This window comes from Zootoca vivipara, chromosome 1 (assembly GCF_963506605.1).
Source record: "Zootoca vivipara chromosome 1, rZooViv1.1, whole genome shotgun sequence".
NCBI classification, from domain to species: Eukaryota; Metazoa; Chordata; class Lepidosauria; order Squamata; family Lacertidae; genus Zootoca; species Zootoca vivipara.
The window spans coordinates 133,504,776-133,522,553 of NC_083276.1; positions in this window are offsets into that span (position 1 = coordinate 133,504,776).

Genomic DNA, 17,778 nt, shown 5'->3' on the forward strand with positions numbered 1-17,778 from the left:
CATTGAGTCTCACTGCCCACCTGTCTTCCAGGCCTTTGGCACACAGGTGTTCCCAGTCCTGCTACTTTTTATTTTTTAATTGGAGAAGAGAGGGACTGGGGGTTAGGGTTTCATGCAAATCCTGTGATGTGCCTTTCCCAGGTGGTGGCAGTGGGTGAGTGGGGCTGTCCTACAAGCAGAAACCTAACCAAATGTGAAACTTCTGTAATTTCTCTCATCAGGTAAAAGGGTGCAGGTCTACATTCCATTTAAACCACCATTTGTTTTTCTTGGGACACATGGCAGCTTCTGTCCAACTCCTATGCACACTTTTGTGGCAACAGGAAGAACTGGGGATGGAGCTAGAATGAATGAATGAATGAATGAATGAATGAATGAAATTTGTATACCACCTTCCATCTGTAGATCTCAGGGCAGTTCACAACATACAATATAAAAACACACACAAAATACATATAAAAATAGGAACAAAAACAAAGCAATTCTACCCCCCAACACATTTAAAAGGGCATCAGATGTCAATCAACCCAAGGCCTGGTTGGAAAGAAACGTTTTCGTCAGGGTCTAGGGGAGACATGCACTTCACATATCCTTTCAAAAATCAGGCTGCAATCTCAAGTTGCTGGATCTCAGTGACTAGGGTTTTATTTATTCCATAACATTTATATGTTAAGTCATGGGTACAGATGTCAGCTCTTGTGTGATCAGCTCTGTGTAGTGATTCAGCATGCCAACAAGGATATGCTAGGAGTCAAGTCTAACAAGAACAATCTTCTTTATTGCAGTAGGAATTTAACTGGGCTGGAGGGAAAGGACGAGCTTCTTTTATACTCTCAGGAACAGGAGCTGGGGATACCGGTACATTTAGATTTTGGCAGGACCCAATCATAGTAAGGATCCAAATTGTACTAACAAGTTAACCAATAGCAGCAACTGTCACCACTCCTGGAGCGGGAAAGGTAGTTACAGAACTTAACAGTGAGATTCATGCACACAGTTTAAACCAATACATAACATTATACACTGCTTTTTTGTAAAGATAAAACAGTAAAATTGAGGGGGGAAATCACAACTGTACTTTAAAACATACGGATTAGAATTACCTCACCCTTATAAGCATCTGGGTAGGCTTGTCTTGTCTAAACAATATATTTTTGGAAGGTGCCAAAAAGAGTACAAGCAAATAATTTGCATACTATGCAGATTATGTTTACTGGATTTAAGGAACTGAAAAGCTTCAACACTGCAAATTTTTAAACATACGAGTGCATTCTTACGCAGTATATTAACATTTATACTTGTCCTGATAGAATAGCACTTACTTGACAAAAAACAGTGTGGTGCACAGAGTAAACACTGAACTAAAATAGAAAGGGAGATTTCTTGAGGAGTTAGCAGAAAAGTGCAGAGCTAATGGCACATTCACCTATGTGGTTCTTGCTGTTCTGTCAGGTGACAGATTTTAAGAGTCTGGCTTTAAGAGTTGCAGTCTTCCAAAGGTGTGGCTCTGAGGCCGTCATTTCCCCAAAGAATGAGTGAGAGCTGGCTGCCTGTGGCTTGGTTTTTAGGCATGAAAGCAAATACCTCATACAGGTCACACGGTCCCTCAGGCAGATTTGTGGAGGGAATTCCTGGAGATGCTCAAGTAAAGGCAGATTCAGTGACTGACAGGAGATACTGAATCATAGCTGCCAAGTTTTCCCTTTTCTCGCGAGGAAGCCTATTCAGCATAAGGGAAAATCCCTTAAAAAAAGGGATAACTTGGCAGCTATGTACTGAATTTTTTCATTTTCAGAAGATGAAAGGTCTGGCATTTCCTCACACAGGACATTGCTTTACTTTTCCACTTGCTAATTTGTTTGTCTTTTTGGATGCAGCTTTTTGGGAGTAACCTGAGGAAAACAGAAATTGTGGTTTCCTTTAAGAAATGGACATACTCCATTTTATTTTATCCAAAAGCTACAGGTGTAAGGGAAATTTGATCCTGTAGAGTTGGAATGATGTTATGAATGCTACAGCCCAAGCCCCAACTCTTACTGCTTTGTCTTAGGAATACTTTTTTCATCCAAGTTTTCTTTAACAGGTAGGTGGGGGTTGGGAAGAAGGGGGAGGGAGGAAAGGGGAAAACTGTGTGCTTGAGAGAAACCAATTTGTTTGAAGCGGATGCCATTCAAAATTTCAAATACATTTCCTCTCAATAGGATTTTTTATTTTTTCATTAATCGTATCCTCCCTCAAAGAGGGCACATGTTGCGGTGCGACCTGGCAACCAAACCCTGTGTTGTGGGTGGGCATGATTGGATAGCCACAACATCCAATTGGTAGGTCCCTCGATGCAGGGTTCAATCAGGCTAATGGGACACAGGCTAAATGGATCGAGGGACCTATATATACCTATGCACATGACCCAGAGCTTCCTCTTTCGGTGCGTGCATTGGAACACCTGCCCACCTTCTCCCTATTTTTAGGGCTTGTGCGGTTGACCTTGCTATGCTGCCGTGTGTCGTCTGTCGTTGGCACAGGGGCACGGCAGGAATTTCCCCCACTTGGCTGATGCCATTTGGGTTTCGCCTGTCGCGTAGCAAATCATCACAACTTGTAAGGTTGAGGATAGGCTCTGGTTCAGGTGCTAGGGATGGGGGAACGCTCTCGCCATCCCTATGTGAAGGGGTATTCTGTTAAAGGAATCCAGGGACTCAATGTGAGGGGTCAATGCCTGAGTCCAGAGGGACATCTGGGTGGCGGACATAGCCTGTTTCCGGATTTCCGCCTATCCAGGTGAACACCCTAGGCTGACCTATGGTAGAGCCCTGGGTCAGCGCTACCTGCAACGGTGCAAGGAGTTAGTCGAACCAGAGCCTATGCAACCACTCACTTTCTGTAATAAATAAAGTTGTGGCCTAAATTCTGCCAAAAAACAAACCAAAATTTGAGTCTTGTCTGAATTTATTTAAGGGGAAGGTTTAAAGGTCTGAACCATAGCTGCCAAGTTATCCCTTTTTTCAGGGATTTTCTCTTATGCTGAATAGGCTTCCTCGCGAGAAAAGGGAAAACTTGGCAGCTATGGTCTGAACATGCAATTTGTGATGTTCCTTCACACACACTAATGGCCCCAGTAACATGCAGTCCCATCCCATATTAAGAAGTGTAATACAACATTTCTGTTCCCATTCTGTTCAAATCCATTAGAAGTACATCTTTTCTGGGGAAATTTGTATGGCTAAGCATCACCTATAAAGCCACCTGCAAATTCTGAAATGGCAAGTGTACATCTGAACCTTTCCTTTGTTAGACTGGGATCAAAACAACAAGATAAAAGAGGGATTGGTAAAGGAGAAAAGACAACATTTTCACAAAACCTTTTATTTTTCATAAAAGTTGCTACTGGCATATGAACATACAATAAGCACAAACATACATGGTTTCTCTAGCATAAGCCACCAACATTTTCCTCTTTGGTTGCACAGATTGGGAAAAAATTCCACGGGGCTCCTCCAGGCAAGCTGAAATGTTGTCTTCCATGCCAGTCCCTCTGCTGGGGGCAGGGCGGTTGTTAACAATTCCCCTGGCAGTCAACATAGGCATGCAGTTCTACTCAAGCAATGTAGACTTGGATTCTGCCTGCAATGGGAAAGTTTACAGAGTTTCTCTGAAGTTGATGGATGACACTTTAAGTCAGACCTAAGATTACTTCATATTTTATATTTTCCCAGGTTGGTGTAGGGGGGGGGAATCATGTACATTTGATTCATTGTCATGCAGAATTATGTAAATATGCAGCTTCAGTAGGGAAGGCAAACATTTTCCCCTAAAATTGATAAAGTGTTATGTGCTTAGTAGCTCTAAATAGTGGGCTCACTACTTTTGCCATTAATGGAAACCTCTTTATTTCAAAACCATTCCTGGGCACAATCCTTAATGGGCCAAACACCCAGGGAAGTACACTGGAATTGCAATCATAGTATTCTGGTTGTTTGAGAACATTCTTATACTGCTGCCTTAAGTGCAATACTTCTACAATATTTACAACAAACAGCATTTTATTTTATTTTTGAAAAATCTAAAATGTTGTAAATAAAAAATGGGCTACATTCGAGTGCAATGTGTCAAAAAAAAAAAACACAGGAATGATTGGGTTCTTTTTATATTGAAAAATGTGCACCAGAAATTGATCTTAGAAGTATTGCAGAATGAACTGCTGAGACACAAAACAATCTCCTCTGAATGGAAGTTGAACATGTTGCCAAATGCTCCCCTCTATAGAATAGCTGACACCCCCCTCCAACGCAGATAAGATGAGAAAATATTAACAGCATGTGATATTTGTTTGTTTCATAATTTTTTATACTGCTTGATTGCAAAAAACAAAAATCAAAGTGGTTTACAAAAAAAAGTTAAAACAAGGAAATCAATAGAAATCCACAAGCATACTTTAAACATGCAACATTTTAAACACTAAAAGAGATTAAAATACCGTAATATTGTTTGGTGCTTTTCTTGGAATGCACTACCAGCTTTTGTATAATAATAATAATAATAATAATAATAATAATAATAATAATAATAGATCTGGGGAAGGAACAGAAGAAGCTGCTAAAGTACAAAAGGGTTTGTTGCAGACCTTTCTACATTGTGACTTCTGGAGGGAAAGGGGAGAAGCTTTATGCATGGATCATCATTATCTGCACCTTTTAGTTCCAAAAGGAATGATGAGTTTATCTTGAACATATTCTCCTTCCCACCCCACCCTTTTTTAACTTGAAGCATTTAAGCAGCTCCCTAGGTAGGCTGAACTATCCCTTGATAGAGAATCACAGAATCATAGAACTGTGGAGTTGGAAGAGACCCCAAGGGTCATCTAGTCCAACCCCCTGCATTGCAGGAATCTCAACTACTGTAGATCATACATGACAGATCTGCTTAAAAACCTCCACTCCCAAGGGAGTTGATTCCACTGCTGAATGGCTCAACATCAGGGTTGAGTTGGAACCTCCTTTCTTTCAACTGAAATGCATTGTTACTTAAGAAAAGTCTGTTCATTAGAAGGGGGAAATGCTGGGAGGTCATGAGAGGAAGTTATGCTGCAAACAAACCAGATATTATTAGGCATCAGGGAAAGTGGAAACTTTGTGTATGTACTCAGATGTAATGCAAACTTAAACAAGTGTGAATGAGACAATGCATAAGCCGGATGCTGAAGTGGTTTTGGTTCCGCTAGTGTGCTCTTAAATGATAACATGCACCCAAACCTTTGTACGTTCCTGATCCCTACCATGATCACATAATAACCTGTTTACATATTGTCTACTGCAGGCTGTATGATTTATGTGTATGCTTAAATACGTCCCATTGGTTTCAGTATGTTCCCTCCAATATTTCACCATTAAAAATGGGGACACGCTCGTAACATCCTTATTCTTGTGCCAAGTTCATGTTGTGATCTCACTGCCCCCCTACCCCCCCCATCATCCTTTGCTGAGGCTCCTGCTCTTTCCGTGCTTATATGGCAGCACAAGCCCTTTGAATCCAGCTCTGAATATGCAAGAGAATTGGTACTCCACCCCAATTAAACTTGCATATACAAGTAGTCAGTCAAGAATGCTACAGAAGATGTAAACAAAAGGAGACTTCTGGAATAACTTTAAGGAAGTAAGAGCTGTTCTGACAGTGGGACAGTCTCCCTCGGGAGGTTGTGGACTCTCCTCCCTTGGAGGTTCTTAAGCAGAGGTTGGCTGGCCACCTGTCAGGGGTGCAGTAGGTGATGCCTTAGCTGAGATTCCTGTATTGCAGGGGGTTGGACTAGATACAATTCTATGATTATGTGAAATGTAAACAGGGATAGCTGGTGCAGAATACTCTGGGTTTTGGCAGTAGCCTAACCAGGTACAGTTAGTGTAAGGGGAAAATGACACTGGAGTCCCTCTGAGAAACATGACAGGCTTTTAATGCCTATACATGCAGCACTGCAGTGTATCCCCCAGAAAAATATGGGATGATCTGGGACAAAAGTTTTAGAATTCCCTCTTTCTTTCTTTCTCCACCACATCCTTGAAGGGGATTGATGATATTCCTGGGGAGTTGTAACCTATGGAATCTACTATGGAATCTAATATTTTTGTACTTTGCAGTAAGAGATGGAATAATTTGCTTAGATATACGTTTGTTAGCTGTTTTCTTCTTTTCAGGGCTGCTGCTGCTGAATTGGTAACTATTATATCTGAAGTATTATATATTCCGGGGGTGAAGTCAAACCACGGTGTCAGCAGCACCAAAGTGACGTCCCTGGGGCGCAAGCCTGAACATTGGGGCTGGAGGGGGGAGGTCCTGGGCTGCCCAGATGACAAGCTCCCCCCCCCCACTGATGGGTCCACAGGAAAGCAGAGCAAGACATTGGGTACCAGCTTGGCTGCAGGAGTTGCCGGAAGGAGGCGTAGGAGGCGCCATCTGCTCCGGATTTGTGTAGGGTTTCCTCCTGAGCCTTTTCTTCTCCTTAAGATGTCCCGTAAGGCAGCAGAGGTTTAGGATCAGAGTTCTCCTTCTCCTCGATGGACTCCCTTCCCAGGCAGACGAGCCTCACCTGCCCCTCACTTCCTTCTACAGAATGTGCAGAAACAGGAAAAAAGCAACCCTACCGTCTACTGCCTTGCAAGCTGAATATGCTGCACCCACCCAAATTCTAAAGTGTCCTGAAAATGAGGCAGAAAAATGGGAGCCTCTTTCACGGGGGAAGAAAATGTTTGAGAAACTGCAGAGTTTGGCAAAACATTAATCTGCATTCAAACTTTGTGTAATCTTGGTGTAATGAAACCATGTTTCAAACCCCCACATTATACTCTGTAAAAATTCCATTACACTAAGATGACATAACGTTTGCATCCAGATGTTGATTTAGACAGATGTGTTTTGTTACATGTGTTTTGTTTTCATTCAGGTCTCGTTCTAAGCATATATGATGAATCAAAGGACTATCATGTTTAAACAGTGTCCTATTAAATAGTGACTGTCCTGTTAAACATGTCGCTTAAATGACTCAGAACAGTAACTGATTTATGTGTTTGTTATCAATCTGTTACAAATTTGTTATTAACATGCAAAGTTCCCCCCATTTGTCTCTATTTTGCAGGGCTTGAGACCAAGTTCTGCTTGCATATTATATATCTAGACATAACAGCAATTTTTATTTTACTCCTCATCAGTTCTTGATCCCACAGTGAGTTATATTTTTTAAAATCTCCATTTAAAAAACCACTAAACCAGTTAAACAAAAGTAATAAACATATAGTACAACAACAATACTACAGCAAGCCAAATAACCATCAGATTATTCCCCCTTGGTAAATAATTTCTTTTCAATCATTTCCAAAAGATAAAACAATGGTGGGCACCCATCAGTTCTCAGAGGAGAGGGAATTCTATGTCTCCACACGATGTGCTTCTTTCCAGCTGCAGCAGCGGCAGAGCTTCATGCTCCACCACCGGGGGTGGAGAGCAGGTGAGCTGCCCCCAGGGACGTGGTGCGCATTTTGGGGGCGGGTGGGCAGCCGCGATAGTGCCCCTGGGATCGCGCCGCCCCCACCGCCCCTATCTTCTCATTTGTGGTGAGATCAAATGTGGGAGAATCTTCCTGATGCATAGCTGCCAAGTTCTCCCTTTTTAAAGGGAAATTCCCTTATGCTGAATAGGCTTCCTCGTGAGAAAAGGGAAAACTTGGCAGCTATGCTGATGTAGACTAGGAAGTCCCTATTTTCATCTGTGAAATGTTGGAGGGTCTGTGTACATCTGAAGGTCAACCAAACAGACCAAACCTGGGACTTTCCCATATCCATCTTTCTGGGCTATCTACTCCCAGCTGTCCTGTGGGAGGTATTCAAGATGACAGAGGGAGCCGGGAAAAGCCATTTCTAGCTGGTTGACACCCTCCTCAGGGCCACCCACCACCCACTGCCCCATGCGAAGGGGCCTGGTCGCTTTTCATATTCTGATTTGTTCACTTATTTTACTTAATGCAGCTGATTATCTCCTTGGAAGGATTTCTAACCTGATAGATGGGAAATAAGCACTGAACAATGAAGTAAATGTAGGTATTTCCAGCTCATGTTTAATCTGATACATTTCCCCGAAGTGTATAAAGCCATGTAAGGATGAAAGGAAGGGAGAAGAAATGTGACCTTTAAGGACTGCCATTCACCTGATTTCAAATCACTCTGCTGCTGCCCTTTACGCTCTCGCCTTCCATTTCAGATTTGCTCACATAGCCTCTTGTAGTCCTAGAGTTTGGGCACTGAATGAAGCAGAATAAACTCATTCTGTCCTCCTGAAATTCATGCTTGTACCAGATTCCCAAATAAATGCTGAATCTGTGTGGGGCAACTCTAAATCAACACTTGTCTCTTGAGCACTATACACATTAGAGGTGGACCTTTTTGTAAGGAAAAATCTTTTTACAAATATATACATTTGTGTGCATCAAGAATGTCTAAAGATCCTGGACCAACAAGCTGTGTTCAAGACAAGTACCTGTACGTCCATACCCAAAATGAATACGGTAAGTTCTTTGCATGAACAGGCGGAGTCCCCCCAAACCCCAGGCGACCCCTGAGCAGAATAATGACTCAGGACAACATGCTATGGGGTTAAAATTGGCCACAACTTTATTAAGATTCAGATGTAGGAAGACCTTGGCTCAGACATTGGGCGTTATCCTTCCCCGGTCCGCAGCCAGGGATCTGGGGGACTTCAGGGTTATCCAGAATGTGGGGGGGGGGGTAGGGCTGGCTCTGGAGAACATGTGCTCAAGTCCCTGGAAGAGGGAAAGCAATGACAACCACTCGGTGTATGGGCCTCCCCCCAAGACCCCTTTAATGAGGGGAACCCTAATCTTGACGCCGCAAAGGGGTTGAGGTCACCACCTCACACCCCTCCCCTTTAGGAAGATAGCCAAAAGGAATCCGCCCAAGGACTGAAACTGCCAAAGTTGTGACGTATTGCTATGGGAAAGGCAAAACCTGCCAATGTAGGAAAATTCCTTTCCGGCCCTTCAACAGCGACCCTGACATAGCAGCGCCCGTGCACCTGTGGGAGAAAACGTTAACCTGCAAAAGAAAACTTCAGTTAGGGTGCTCTGGAGCCAACTGCTGCTTGCAGGTAAGATTCAAATCCTATTGTGTGAGCTGGACAGTCCCTCCCCCTTACCTGGCCTGTCCCCTGGCAACACCTCCCCAGGCAGGATTGGACGATTGGCTGGCGTAGGCAGATACCCCAGGTAACCTGCCTGGAGAGGTAGTGACCAGATCCGAACTACCAAGTAGCTGCTCTGTGGTCCATGGGGCTGAGCGCGACCACGCAAAAATCGCCCCCCTTTTAATGTGGGGAGCGGTCATTGTGCAGCCTTGGTGAAAATGGACACTTTTTCCAACTACGCACATTATCACATCTGGTTCCAACTTCCTAAATATGTCTTTGTCTTCTAGTTCCAGTAAATATATCCTGGAATGTCTCACAGTATATCTTTATGGCTTATTTTGTGTGGAATGAAGTCATATGGGTTATAATAATGTTGAGGGCTATGGCAAGACATTCATGAGGTTAACAAAGAAACAAGGTAACATGGCTCCATTTTTTGCCCAGGTCAGCATATTCTCTTAAGAGAATTTTCCCCCTTGTGAGCTTTTTGGATAATGCATATGTTTGATAGACTTTGCGGATATATTTCTAAAGAATGCAAATACAAAACATCTGGAATATTTTGAATGTCTCGTGCAGCATAACACCATAAATGCTGTTATTATCTATCTAAGACCTATGAAGTTGGTCAGCAAAAATATAGGGCTTGGTTCTGGAATATTCTAAATGTTCCATTCTCAATATTCTATTGGACCCTCTTTCAGTTTGCAATGACATGATGGTTTTAGTCTGTGAAATCTAAAGTACCGCTTCTTATTGTGGCATCTCTGTTAGTGGAGAGAATGGAGTATATTGCCAAAACATCCTGTGTAAGCAAGGCATTTGCATAGGGAAAGGGGGCTCCAAAAGGGGTGCCATCTAGTTAAAGTCTTAACGAGGCTTTGCTTTGTTTAGTCTTACACAATAAAAGATTATGGGTGCTGTTCTATGGTCCGCAGGAGGGCATCCCAGGAGCAGCAGGATAGATTGGCTCAACCTTTCAATGTTGAAGTCAGAGGTCCAAAACTGACGAAGGAGGTCTGATGAAGTTCTGAAAAAGCCTCCCTTTCTGCCACTGCTGGATCCACCATTGCCAGACCTCCAGCGTCAGAAGAGTCAAAAGTGGGCCGTGTCAAGGGCATTCTAGGCAGCTGTTTAGATCCAATCTATGCCAATCCCCTGAGGCAGCCAGGGATATATTTATTCACACTCCTGAGCAGTGATGGGGGAGAAAATGGATTCAGTTCACATCCAAAGCCAAATTGATCAAATCCACATTTTCTGAAACAAAATGAGAACCAAACACAGAAATCCTTACCCAAAATTAGCTATATGCAATTATCAAACTAATGTTTACAAAAATGCATGCATTAGGAACAAGTGTGCATAAAAAAGAATATATGGGTGAAAATACCATAACAAAATATGTTGCATTAGGAGAAACTGCTTGCAAAAAAATGTATGTATTAGTCAGGTCAGCATACAAAAACATTTCGGGAGAAAGTCACACTAAAGATATTTGAAGATTTTTCGTGGGGATCTTTTAAAAAACAAAATTTGCAAATGGCTGCAAAAATGTGGATAACTGAATTTAAGATTGGAAAAATGAGAAACTGGGGGAACCAAAATGGACATATCCTTCCATCCCTGCTCCTGAGTGTTAGTCAATCTCTTGCTCCCATTTCTTTCCCACTGTTTCCAAGGGGAGGGCTAATGCAAAATATTTTGGGTAAACGAAACAAAGAGCCTAGGAGATGGTCTAGGAGGACATAAGATAAGCAGTCCAACCACCTCACCTTCCCCACTTTAGGATTGCAATCTTAATCTGGTTTTCGCTGTCCGTACCAAAAATATGACATGCTTGGCACATGAATAAGACATTAAAAGGTCTAGGATTTACAATGATATGCCCAGCTGACAATGCATCAGAACTGTCTTTTTATCATTTAGAACTGGGAAATGTGAATTTTCCAATACATGGGACAGAGCTTCCTGCTTGGTTATAAGGTGGTAGGACAAAACATGGTTTTGTCGTTATCTTGCCCATAAAGATAAACAGAGGAAGGCCCTTCCTCTGGCTCATTATTCCAAGTCAAATTGTCTGGTTGCAGAACTAACAAGACAGTGGGGTGTTGATTTATGAAGTGAGAGCCAATTCCCTCTCCAGAAATAGGAAAAATGTTGTGTTCTGAAACATGAAAGATCAGAGGTCTGACATGTTGCCAGCTCTTGCAAATGCTTATCCTCTGGGAGAAAGGTACAACTGTGCGGATGAGAGAGGAGAACAGACTTTGGCTACATCTACAGATCATTCATTTAGAAAAGATCCTGAATCCAGGTTGCATCTGGAATTCCTTGAAAGGTCCAGTGACTGTAGCAGACAAATACCACGCTGGCCTTGCCTCCTAATATGCTCACTTCTTTCTGGTCTTTGTGCTGCTGTCCTTGCCTGAAACACTGTTGTGGAAGTGTGTTAGCAGAGGGGCTGCAGCTGGCTGCTGCCACACACTTGGAGCAGTATTAGGGGAGACTCTGCACTCGACAGCACAGCCAATAGAATGCTAGCGATTCTCGCCATGTCACTACATGGACTGGCTGACTTGGGCTCCTTGCTTGTACATCTTCTAAAACAGGGGTAGGCAAACTAAGGCCAGGGTCCGGATCCGGCCCAATCGCCTTCTAAATCCAGACTGTGGACGGTTCGGGAATCAGCGTGTTTTTACATGATTAGAATGTGTCCTTTTATTCAAAACTAGCTGGCCCGGCTATGCGTTGCTGTGGGGTTTTGTGTTAAATGGACCTTTTTCTGTTAAATGGACCTCCAGAGTCTCCCTTTAGAATCCCCTCACCTGCCCTGTCCCAACCCTGACTCCCCTACTGTAAGTTTCAAAAATAAGACTCCCCCACCCACGCGTGTTCCTGAAAATGTCCCCCCCCCCACTGCTTTGGCTGACTCAGGGTTCTCCCCCCATGGCCATGTGTTTCCCCCCTCCCTTTGTTGTGCCTCATCCCTGTGCCCCCCCCCCCGGTTGTGAAAGCCCCATATTCTGTTTGTTTTTGCCTGTGGCCTACTGGGCAATGGTGAGGCCTACTCAGTTTTCCCTGCTTGGCAATGCTGCGGCCTATTGAAAAAGCTGGGCCTTGTTTTCAGTTGGTTGCTGTGGAATTTTGTGATGTCATCTGGCGGCGCAGCTTTGGAAGCGGCAGGGTGCGATCTGCCTTTCTATTGGATGCTACTAGAGTTTTCAGAGCTTCTGGTGGTGACATCTAATTTGGGCGCCACTTTTTTGTGCTTAATAATTATTTTAGGTGTGAAAGATGTGGGTTTTTTCGAATTTTTAAAATGCCAGATGCCTCCCTGATGGGCATGGAACGTTGTGGCCAAATTTGTTACATCAAGGTTCAGCAGTTACAGCGAAAGGCCATGACCTCTGCACGCGCAATGACTACATTTATATATATATAGATGAATCTCTGGGTTATTTGTGGGGCCTGCCTGGTGTTTTTACGTGAGTAGAATGTGTGCTTTTATTTAAAATGCATCTCTGGGTTATTTGTGGGGCATAGGAATTTGTTCATTCCCCCCCCTTGCCAAAAAATATAGTCTGGCCCACGGCTGAAAAGGGTTGCTGACCCCTGTTCTAAAACTTTGCAGCTTCACAAGAGCAGCCCCTCCTTGCAACACTCCCTTGGTTGCTTCAGTATGTCTTCCAGGCCTCCTGATAAATTAATTTCTACTGCTCAGCCATAACAATAATAACAATCCAGAGCTCAACAATGCTTTGCAAGCAAATCTTGGTTAGCCTCACTTCTTGTAAAGCCCATGGGCCTACAGAAACCCAGATATATCTTAAAGGAAAGTGTGGAGACATGTGGCACTAACACAGGGGGATGCAAACCTCTTTTATGGTCCCTAATCTGACACAGGTAGAATTGTTGACATCATGCTTCAACTCAGGAGGGGGTGGAAGACCCTCCCCCATAATCTCCCTGATTTGCCCCATATTCTGCCTCCACAGAATGCATCAAGTGCACACCCCTGGTATTTGCCAGAGAGTACAGAAAGAACAGCGGCTGGCGCTGTAGTGTAAACCACTGAGCCTTGGGCTTGCCGATCGGAAGGTTGGTGGTTCGAACCCTGCAACGGGGTGAGCTCCCATTGCTTGGTCCCTGCTCCAGCCAACCTAGCAGTTCAAAAGCACGTCAAAGTGCAAGTAGATAAATAGGTACCGCTCCGGCGGGAAGGTAAACGGCATTTTCGTGCGCTGCTCTGGTTTTGCCAGAAGCGGCTTAGTCATGCTGGCCACATGACCTGGAAAACTCTCTGCGGACAAACGCTGGCTCCCTCAGCCAGTAAAGCGAGATGAGCACCGCAACACCAGAGTTGTTTGCAACTGGACTTAACTGACAGGGGTCCTTTACCTTTTTACAGAAAACAAACATAGATTTTGACCTTTAAAAATGCAATGGTTACATCCAGAATTTTGACCAAATAGTAAAAAATATAAATGAAGATATGCCTGCTATGCAGAACAATCAGGATTCTAAAATAAGTTCCATGTATTTGGATAAGCACAGATAGGCATCTTTAATTTGATATGCACATCTGAAGTTCCTTATGTTGGGGGAGAAATGTGTGACCTTTGCTGGGGTATTTGGCCCCTTCCATTTCCCAAATCAACTGCAGCCTGGAAGTTATTCCGTCTCTTGCAATTAACTGAGCTCGTTGAGCCTCCACAGATTCCACCGCCTCTGAGATATTTGCCCAGTGTGGGCAAGTCTTATTTTATCTAGGCCTTGTGGGATTATCTGCACTGCAGATAATGACTCTGATGGAGAAATCAACCTTTTCAGGCTTCACTGGGGGTGGGGTGGGGGTGGCACAACTACGGTATGTGAAGCGATCCTTCATGCCTCTTCTCCCCTGCACTGCTCCTTGGCTCCATTTCCCCCCCCCCCCAACTGAGTTGCCAGATCACGGAATGGTGAATTGGAGTGAGCTGCACAAGTGTCTCATGTAAAGCAAGGAGGATAATGATGTGAGGTTGGTGGTTGCTGAAAGTAAGAAGGGAAGAAATAACTTGCATATTGGTGACTTTACGGTGCAGAGGGAGGAGGCAGAGAGCCTCTTTCTTGCAATGTTAGGGATGTGAGAAACATTTACGTGTGGCAAGTTACATGAAGTTCATATTGAGATGAGGTAACATGTTGGAAATGCCATTTGAGAGCTATCACTTTTAAATGCATGTTTCCTATATCCTTTTGCTATCTTCACAAGAAAAGAAATATCTTTTTTCCAGGAAAAGCAATGAGGTGGCTGCGTGGCGATGCCTTGGGTCTCTGTGTGCTTTTCCAGAAGTGACAAGAAATGGGTCCTTGAGGTTGGGTGGCGTGAGGACACCCAGGACGTCTTTCGTAATGGCCCTGTCCATAGCAGGCAGTGGGAGCGGCCAGCAGGCCTAGCAAGTGAGGCTGCTTCATTCTCCTGCCTCCTATTTACTGAGAGGGGAGGGAACAAGGCTGGAAGGAGCTTGGCACAGTGTGGGCACCGCTGCCCATGCAGGAGCTCTTCTCTGCCATTATGTGAGCAATTCCAACATTGCTGCATTGGCAGAGATAGAGATCGCTTGATACCCCACCGTATTGCATGTTGGGCTTGGCAGTTTCAAGCCTGTACTAACATGGCACTTCCTCCCCAGTTAAAGTCCAACAGGGTACCCACCACAATGCCTGCTCAGCAGAGAAACACAGCCCAGCTGCAAGGCCTTGCAGAAGATGCTGGCAGGCCTTGTCTTGCACTATTGGGGTGCCTATGGAAACACACAGCATGTGGCTTTTGACCAAGACAGGCGACCCCAGAGCCAGAGTAGTGCCAGCCATGAGAAGAGGAGAACCAGACAGGTGTCTTCCTTTTTTTAAAAGATACTGTTTTGTGCTCACCTGGTGGAAATTGTATTTCTTGTGCTTTAAAGACAACATCTAATGTGCGGGTGGCATTTTTCAAAAACCTCTGATTTAATAGATGTGATTAATCTTCACCTCTCCTAATTTGTTTCCCCCACTGCAGAAATTGAACGCTAGTCCTGATAGCCAATTCTGAATTAATCATAAGCTACTATCAGATAGCTAATTAAGAAATTACTGTAACCAGTAATTAAAGGAAATTGCTACATATAACTAGGAATTTATTAAATGGTAATACTGAATTGGCAAAGACCAGGGATTCAGTTCCAGTTAGTGGGCGCTGGAGACAAGCAATGGATTTTAACAGCATCAAAAGTGGATTTTGAAAAAGTTTAATTCCCCATCCTGTACACACATACCTCTTTTGCCCCACTGCCACCTCTGGTCAAACAATTACAAAATCTGTTCACTAGAGGCAAATTTTAGGAAGAATGTACACACCACAAGAGGCTTCTGTAACTGAGTCTGGGGGGGAAAGCCTGTTGTCTTTTTCAAGTCTAAGAATCAGGTGGCAAATGCCTACAGACACCAGCTAGTTCAATCTTCCTAAAGCTCACAGCTCTATAGTCTATTTTCTTAAGCCTCCCTCCCATCTGTCTATATTGGGCAGAGCCACTTCCCAGGTTAACAACATTCTGCCCTGCCAGCTTCTCTCTGATCTTGGGAAATGTCGCCTTGAGTTGAACAAAAAAGAGCAATGGATTATGTGACTTGAAAGAAGACCCTGGTCTGCTGTCTAGACTCTAGACCACGGGTGTCAAACACAAGGCCCGGGGCCAAATCCGGCCCGCCAGACCTCGTCATGTGGCCCGCCGAGCGACCCAGCCAGTGGGACCCAGCAGCAGGACCTTGCTGCTGAAGCGCCGCGCCGACAAAGCGCCAACAAACAGCTGGGGGCGGGGGCGGGGGTTAGAAAGGCGGCCAGAGCAGCGCTGTGTGGAGCGCCCCGAGCCACAGCAGGAGAAGGAGGAGGCAGCTTGCCGGGTCAGCGCCCGGCAGCGCTGCACGGAGAGTCCCGGGCCTCTGCGACGCAGCAGTGCTCTGTAGCACTTTGAATCCTCCTCCTCCTGCCACGGCTCGGCGCCTGGAAATGGCTGCTGCTGCTGAAGCACAGACAAAGCACCCAGCAGCGCCGTGTGGAGGAGGAGGAGGATTCAAAGTGCTACAGAGCACTGCTGCGTCCCAGAGGCTCGGGACTCTCCGCATGGCGCTACCGGGCACTGACCCGGCAAGCCGCCGCCTCCGCCTCCTCTTGCCATACCTCCTCCTCCTCCTGCCGCGGCTCAGCCTCATGAACGTGAGCTCAGCAGCGGCTCAGCCTCACGAATGTGCAACTCTGAGGCTTTACGCACTTCTCCTAAAACGGACACCCGCTGCCTCACGCTGCACGGGAAATGCTTTTTGCCCCTGGGTCCCTTCGCACTCTTTTCTGGCGCTGAATCAAGGCAGCGACCTCCCCCCTTCCCTTTCTTTCTTCCTCTCTCTCGTTCTTATTCTTTCTTTCCCTCTCCTTCCTTCTTTATCTCTGTCTTCTCTCCCTCTTTCTTTTTATTTCCTTCTTTATTCCTTCTTTCCTACTCTTCTTTCTCTCACCTCTTTCCTTCCTCTCTCCCTCCTGCTCCCTCTTTTCTTTCTTCCTTCCTTCCTTCCTTCCTTCCTTCCTTCCTTCCTTCCTTCTGTCCTTCCCATCTTTCTTCCTCTCCCTCATTCTTATTCTTTCTTTCCCTCTACTTCCTTCCTTCTTTCTCCCTTTCCGTCTTCTCTCCCTCTTTCTTTTTCTTTCCTTCTTTATTCCCTTCCTTATTTCCTACTCTTCTTTCTCTCCCCTCTTTCCTTCCTTCCTCTCTCCCTCCCACTCCCTCTTTTCTTCCTTCCTTCCTTCCTTCCTTCCTCCCTTCCTCCCTCTCCCTCTCCCTCCCCCTCTCCCCAGAAACATAGGATGCTGCTTTATACTTCTGGCCCTTAAACCCTGGAACCAGGAGAGCAGCTCCAGTGAGTCAACCTCAGCCAGTCCCTTTGGTGAAGGGTGGTGGCTCACTGGCAGAACATCTGTCCTGCATGCAGAAGGACGCCAGCATCTCCAGGTACTAGTAGCTCTGCAAAGGTCCTGCATGAAACCCTAGCGAGCCTCCACCACCCAGTGCAGTTACCAAAAATCATTTTTCAATAAATTGTACAATAATTGTACATTTGAATATCTACTTGCCATTATTCTGACTATGTTTCTGCTTTCAGAGCTAGTTACCGGTATTACTTACATTATTACAAAAAACAGTAATAACTGAATGCAGTGACAATAATTTATGATAATAAAGAGTGGACACATAGTCCTACAGATACAACCGGCCCTTTGAGGGTGACCAAACTGCTGATGCGGCCCCCGATGAATTTGAGTTTGACACCCCTGCTCTAGACAATGCTAAATAATGTCAAATAAGAGGTTCCCATTCATGAAGAAATGCAGCTGTATTTCTACTTTCTTCAAACAAGCAAATGAGAAGGTGTATGGAAGTCTTGAAGCGGATTCTCCTTCACCTTAAATGATCAGCTCTGTTTAACTGTTCATGACTATCCATTTCAATACTTCATAGGTTTTTAGGGTTTTACATTTATAGGAGTTAGGTTTGCTTGAAATAGAGATAGGCCCCTGCT